Consider the following 7,652-nt stretch of genomic DNA (forward strand, 5'->3'; position numbering starts at 1 on the left):
TCAGCATGAGGAGGATTCAGCATGAGGAGGATTCAGCATGAGGAGGAAGGGCTTTCCCATGGAGCTCAAACAAGGGTAATGACCAGCATAAAAGACACTTCCAAACAAAAGTATTCAGACAGCAGAAGGGCAATTATATGTTTTTAAATCAAAATTGCATTTTTAGTTATATAAATTATTGTTGTGATAAATCAGTTCACCATTAAACAGCACTTTGTTTAGACAGATAGAAACAATTTCCCAGGCACTGTGAGGAACTTAGGGAATAGCCAAATTTTGTAAACCAAATCAAGTACTTCCTCCTAATCTACACAGAAGATCCTTATGATTTCAAATTGAAGTTTCCATCTCCCCATACAGTTAAGGAAGAACTTGATCAATAGATTTTTTTTTGCCATTAAATACTATTTCTAATGCCAACCAAATACATTTATTAAAAATGTAGTGTATTTGAAGAGATAAAACTCATATGAATTCCACAAACAATTCAAACAGCCCCCTTTGCTTCTCCCACCACAAAATTACCTCTCACCTCACAAAGATCCAAAAGCATGAATAAATCAAATATATGTGAGCTGCACAGGAACTGTGATGGCAAGTTACAACTTGCAACTATGGCACATCAACGAGCATAATTTGTAATAAGTCAGTGGGCCAGAAATGGAATGATAACAAGCAACCACTGATTAAAACTGGACTCCTCCCTGCTGCCAGCTTGGTAACACTACGAGTAACTCTTCAGCCAGCTGAGATAACTGGCCCTCTGAGGTCACTCCTTTCCAGGTGTGAGAGTTGAGCAGGGCAGTTTCCACTCCCACACACCATCACACTGGGAAGTGCTGCAGTGATCACAGTGACAACACAAAGGCAGAATACAACAGCACTGTTCTCACTTCCCAGCTTTCCATAATCCATGTCCTTTGAAGCTAATAATGAACAAGACTAGCAGATAACTAAATTCCAGCAAGCACTTGGCCAGCCCATCAGTCACGTCTGTAGGGATTGGAAAATAGGACTCATCTCCTTTGGGACAGCTATTCCATGGTAGGAGCAAACAGCTTGACACGGGCTGACTATTCGGTAAGGTAATGTGACACCTTTCACTGCAGGTGCAACTAATTCAAATTGCTCTGTTTGCTCAAACACAGGCAGCGTAGAGTTATCACAGAGAAGCTGACAAATGATAACTTTTAAAGCATGAAAATTTGTTCATGTACTCAAGCCATCAGGCATGAGTTTCCCTGATGAGAGTTCAAAGAACATCCCAAGAGGATACAGAAGTATTTCCCTGCTAATTACAGGGTGGTTCAGCTAGATGACCTTTGAAGGTCTCTCCCAAACAGAACTATTCTGGTTCTGCACCAATTTTTTAATGCACCTGCCTTACAGGACCACCAAATTAGCAACTCTGATCTCGACCTTTACAAAGGTACCTCTGTAATATGTTCACATGCTTCTTCCACAAAAAAACCCCAAAGTAAAAAACCAAAAGGGATCTAAAACTTGGGTGTTCAGCAGAAGTTTCACGGAGAATTTAAAGGGATCTCCATTAAAATACCATTAAAAAAAACCAAACACACACCTAAAAAAAAAAACAAACCACAAACATTAAATGAAAACTAAAAGCTTTGCTTTTGAGTCACACTTGTAAAAATCTAGGAGACAAAATCTAGAGGAAAAAAAATGTATTTTAGTATCTTTTTGTTTCCAAACAGTGAGGTTTTGGAGGGAACAGCTACCAGGTAGCGAGTGCGTTTAAGTCAGCATTTACCATTTAATTATCCCAAGGTTTTGAGTTTCTGCTTCTCTTCTCGGGGAAGGAAAGCTTCAGTCCCGCTTTGTCCCCTCTCTCCGAGGTGTCCTGACCGGTCCGAAGCGGCCGCACCGCTCGGGTGCCATCTCCGGGCACGGCGCCCTCACGGCCCCGGGGCCGCTGAGCGCGAGCGGGACGGGCAGAGGGCAGTGCCCTCACGAACGGCCCCGCAGCTCCCGGGGACAGCGACAAGGACAGAGGGAGAAAGAGGGAGAATAAGGGAGAATAAAAGGAGAAAGAAGGAGAAACAGCGAGAGCGCGACACACCCACGCTCCACTCCCGGTCCCTCCCACACGTTCCGCCCCCTCAGCGCCTCAGGTGCCCGCGCCGGGGGCGGGGCGGGGGCGGGCGCGCGGGAGTGGCGCCAGCGATAGAACGGCGTCGGGAGGCGTCCTTAACGCAGGCGCGGTGGCCAAGTGGTAAGGCGTCGGTCTCGTAAACCGAAGATCACGGGTTCGAACCCCGTCCGTGCCTTGGCGGGTCCGCGCGGGCCGGAGCTTTCCCCTCATTTTTAGGGGGGGGGTCGGGCCGGGAGCGCCCCCGCCGCTCCGCCCCCGGGCGCGTTACCGGCTGCTGCGGCTCCTGCGGCCCCAACAAAGGGACGCGAGCAATGTCGTGCCCCTCCTGCCTCATCCGCGCCCTGCCTCCTGGCGTTTGCAGCGACAGAAACGTTTCTCTTCGTTTTTAACTGCGGTCCAATCCTGTTTTTTCGAGAGCCCCGCTCAGCTTAGCAAAAGTAGAAGACAGTTTGAAATGCAGCGACCGAGATCATCCTGTAATTCCACGTTCTTTTCATTGCTTCCCCCCCCACCCCGCAGCCATGGAATTCATTTAATTATTTATTAATTTGGTTCTGCCTTCTGATTAGTAAACCATGAGATGTCTTCATCTGTATCACCAACCACTTAGAAGGATTATTTGCAATCTGGTTAGTGTTCACATTTTCCATTTTTTTTAATAGAGAAACTCCCTGTGACACTGAAAATGGGTAGGGGAAGGGTGCCTCGGTTACACTCCAAGAGCCCAGCAGTGTCACCTTCTCCAAGCAGGAGCAAACACTGGGTGCCCCAGGCACAGCTGATCCTGCAGGATCAGGAGGTCCAACCCAGTGACAGGACCACACACACAGTTAAGGGCTGACAGCACTTAAACCCATCCTAACAGTGTAAATAATTACATTATTACTAATTGAAGGAAATCTTTATTGATTTGTGTTTGATACTTACTTACCATTGGAAATTTCACTCACCGCTGTGTCCACACGGTCGATTTTGTTTTCTTCCTGACAAATCTTCCTCTCGTATTCTGCACCACTGTTGTCAAGAATCAAAATTGTATAATTGCACAAACAGAAATAACTGTCATTAACTATTTACAGTGGATATTGTAAAATCTGTTAAAAATAAAACGTGTAAATTCTGTTGGCAAGTCAAAATCACCATTCAAGCTGTATTTTGATTTAAAGAAGGATTGTAACCAGTTACAGAATTAAAGAATGGTTTGGGTTGGAAGGGACCTTAAGAACAATCTCATTCCACCCCCCTGCCGTGGGCAGGGACACCTTCCATTAAATTGCTCAGAGCCTCATCCAACCGGCCTTCAACACTTCCAGGGATGGGACAGCCATCCCTGGGCAACCTGTTCTGCTGTCTCACAGCACACTTTATTCTATATAAAGCTCTTTCCCCCCTCAAATTTAGTGTTACAAAGGTTATCTGACTGTATTAATTAAGTGTAATTAAAGTTTGTATTTTTTACACTTCGTTTCCTGTCAGTATTCACAAGTCTCCAGAACTGCTCTTTGGTAAATTTGACTTAACTTTGACGAAGCACCAGCAGAGAGGAAATCACAGTGCTTACCTTCCAGCTCATTTTGAACCTGAAATTTCTAGTATGAAATCCATGACAACACTGCCCGATCTCCCTACAGAGAAGAAAGATGTAAATTATTGATTTTGTGCAGTGACAGTTTCAGCACAGAGCACATGCAAGACTACAACCCAAAACATTCTAAGTTGATTTCTGTTTTCTTAGATGTTTTTACTTATGGATATAAAGGACAGTGAGGAACAGCCATGTCCCTGAAACTGCTTTCACGAGAGGTTTTTAAATGCAAAAATCAGAGTCAAGGACAAAACTCAGATCTGATAAATACTGCTTGCCACTGACTACAGCCTCAGGGAGACTCACAGGGAGGGTAGTGGAGAGGAGCCACCCTGTCCATGATGAGTAAAGCTTTCATGAATTCTTCCTTGTGTTTTAGAAATATATTCATAGGACTAAGCCAGGTATGTAGGAGAGCTCTGGCTGTGTCTCATCCTCTTACCAGTTTGAGGCCTGTGGAGTCTGTGTTAGATGACACAGAAATCAGGTAACACGGAGCCTGCTTTTCCATAGTCTGCAGACAGAACTTACATTTTTTTGAATAACAGAGTTAAACTATTAGCATGATAACAATGATATTAAGATATTTCTTGTGGTTATTTACTTGAAAATAATTTTGCAGTTAGAAAACTATCTGTGAAGTTACATGTTAAGAGAAACTAGTGTAGCCCAGAAATTATAACTCCAGCAGCAGTTAAGAGGTAGAAATAATTGATATATCACATAGGTTTACTGCCATGACACATTCATTTACATGATGGTAAACCTTTTTGAAAGTGTTACTATATTTGCCTTCATCTTTCTCCTTTCTAGACAACACGATGCCCAGATTTTAAAATCTCTCCTTTTAGCTCAGGTTTTCTACACCTCTCATCACCCTTGCTACAGTCTCCCAGATCCTCTCCAGTTGCTACATCTTCTTGAATTGAGGACCCAGAGGGGACACACCAGTGCTCACCAACAGGGTCCAGAGCAGAGCATTCCTGCACATCAGGACTCACAGAAGGACCCCAGGAGCAGTAAAGTGGGAATTTGCATGAGGCACACCCAGCACAGCCCGAGCTGCCATGGCTGGGGTGCCCCAGGAGCTGCTCAGCTGCCACCACGTCACATGCTGGGAGTCACCACATGTGATGAGCACAAACTATCTCAACTGGCACACACGGCCCTGTCCCCACACCACGGGATGTGAAATGTAAACTAGAAACTTCCTCTCGCCACGTGTTTGGCAGCACTGCAGCCCCCCTGCAGCCCTGGCACCCGGGGGAGCCCACAGCCCCCTGGGCACCCACAGCCCCCTGGGCACCCACAGCTCCCTGGGCACCCAGCACACTGGGCACAGCGGGGACAACAGCAGCAGGACGAACACAGGGCAGAGACTGTAGTACAGAGTCATGTGAAATGAGTCCTCTCCACAGTCCAGCTTCTATCATTGCATCATTTAAAAAAAAATCCCTCGCACTGTGCAGTTGTACTGGTGAGAGCAGCAGATGAAGCAAATTCAATTTAGTTTTGTGTTTTCCGTTGTTGTAACAGAACCTCTTGCTGCCTTTTTAATTGAATTTTACATGTGACAACCAGAATGACCAACAGAGGACAGCACATCCATTTCTTTTAATGATTAAAAGATCCTGAACTTGAAGCTGCCATTCACTTTTTCACTCAGGAAATGAGAGTGACAGGCAGAGTGGAGCAGTGTGCCATAAGTAAACCAGCCAGATTAAAAAGACCTTTTTGCAATTAACTAGAGCTGTTTTGAATTCCAAGAGATTACTCCAAGTAAATCTACTTCTAACCAGGCATTACTGCTAACGGAACACTGTGGGTGCACCTCTCTGAAAGCTGGGTCTGTATTTCGGCGCAGTTGTTTACCGAGCACTGCAATAACACTTAGAACATACTTAGGAGTCAAAGCACACTCAGGATTGTCAGGTGAACTCTGCTAATTCCCCTTCAAAACTGCAGACAGACAAGGTGTCTCTAACTAAGTTTTGATTAAATGTGAGTGTTCATAAAACACTGAAGTAAAGCCAGACTCAGTTGTTTTTACTGCATTTGATTTAGGGGCAGAGAAGACTCTGCAAGTCATAATGAAATGCAAAGAACAAACCCAAGGATTTCATGTGGCTGAGGGGAATCTCATTACAGAAATTCAATTAACCTGCAAGAGTTGCAAACATTGAAACTTATTATCTTCCCCCAAAAGCTGGCTTTGGGGTTTTTATAGCAACCTTTGCTATTCCTGGATAAATAATCCTTTATTACAAATGCATTGACATCTTTATATAATTAATTGAATATAATAACATCTTCATCTAGCTCTGCTTTGCAAACATTGAGTTCTGCTTCCTATGAAATGTATCAGAATAGTGGTTTTTTAAAAGACATGACTCAAGAAGGACTGGGTGTTAGACACAAGCACAAAGCAAACACAGAGATTCAGGAGACATGAGGAATAATAGCAGCTCCTGACAGTGTGCAGGTCTGCATTTGTCGGGCAGGGCCTGATCCTGTGAATGGCTGAACCGAATTAATTAACAACCTGACATACCATTAAGTCCATGGGGACTGACAGTGCTCAGCAGTTCTCAGTATTGGGGCCCTTAAATAAAAGGCAACCTCCGAATTCCCATTCATGCGAGTAACAATATTGCACACATCTACAGCGGGGACATGAATTATTCACATCAGCGTGGCATGAAAGATGCAAACGGCAAAGCCTGTTTAAAATAACACACGAACACTCATTAGTGTTCCTGTGATCCGTGGGAGGGTTATCATTTGGCCCATTTTTCACCCACATGCATATTGCTTTCATTTGCTGCGTGCATAGGTCTGATATGAGAATGTGGGGAAAATAAATACAGGAGATAGGCATCTATAAACATTAGTAGAAAATGAGGAAAGGGGGTTACTGATTAGCTTCCTTCCCATATGAAACTCCTAGATCGTATCAGAGAAATGCGAGTTAAGTGTTTTACCATTCTTTTTTTTAACCATTATCTGATCAGAGAAGCATGAAAAGCACTTTATTGCCTTTTTTTTTTTCCCTGTGCTAGGAGCCCTCTGCAGGAAGTGAAGCTGAATTTCACAAATCTTCCCTTTCTGACGTCTCCCGAATTTCTAGGAATACCCCTTCCCTGTTACTATATTTGGTGGTAGTTTCTAGGAAAAAAAATAATTTTCGGACGGTCTTGGACTCACCACACCTCCTCTCGGAGGACTGTGAGCCCCGGGGCTCCTGGCACGGCCCCCGCGGAGTTGAGGAGCTCACGGCTCGGGCTCACAACTCCCGGCGCAGACTGCACGTCTTTGTAGCACTGTTGGAGGAACGAGCATGGAGAGGGAGTGGGAAGGGGAGAGGTGTCTTTGTGGCAACAATGAGTGAATCTTCTCTAGTTTTTTTTCCTGGTGACTGCTCTTATTTTTTTTTTCCTCTGCACTTTGTTGGTTTTTTGTTGTGGCTTTTTTCTCTCTCTCTTTTTTTTTTTTTTTTTTTTTTAATCTCCCTTTTTCAAGGGAGAGGATCTTAAGGAGAAAAAAAACCTCTGGATTTTTTTTTTTTCTCCTCCGCTTCCCCCTCTCCCCCCTCCCCTCGATGTGGCCTCTTGTTTAGCTTGTGGCGTGACCGTGATGAAGAAATGTTTCAGGGCGCCTGGCAGGGTGATCTTTTTATGTAATGAGTCAGGATTTTGCCAACGGAAGGAGCCGGCTCGGAGCGAGGACCGGAGGGGCTGTCTCCTTTCAAGAACGCGGACCTGCCCGGCGAGCGGCTCGCCGTGCCCGGGATCCCCGCTCGCTGCGGGCGTGGATCCATCCCCGGCTGGGGGGGCCCCGCCGGGGGCACTGACAAGCGGTGAGTCGCGCTGTCCCTCCGCGCCCCCGCCCCGCGCCCTCCCGCGGGAGCAGCGCGGCCCCCGCACGGCCCCGCCGAGGCCGCAGGTGCTGCCGCCG

The 7,652-nt window shown here is 45.6% G+C and overlaps 1 non-coding gene across 1 annotated transcript; it reads left to right on the plus strand.

Moving 5' to 3' along the window:
* Positions 1 to 2,216: 2,216 nt before the first annotated feature.
* On the plus strand, positions 2,217 to 2,288 carry TRNAT-CGU. Its single transcript has one exon. It is a non-coding gene; the product is annotated as a tRNA-Thr (tRNA).
* The last annotated feature ends 5,364 nt before the right edge of the window (positions 2,289 to 7,652 follow it).

The sequence above is a fragment of the Corapipo altera genome, unplaced genomic scaffold (assembly GCF_003945725.1).
Source record: "Corapipo altera isolate COAL_440 unplaced genomic scaffold, ASM394572v1 98, whole genome shotgun sequence".
Classification (NCBI taxonomy): domain Eukaryota; kingdom Metazoa; phylum Chordata; class Aves; order Passeriformes; family Pipridae; genus Corapipo; species Corapipo altera.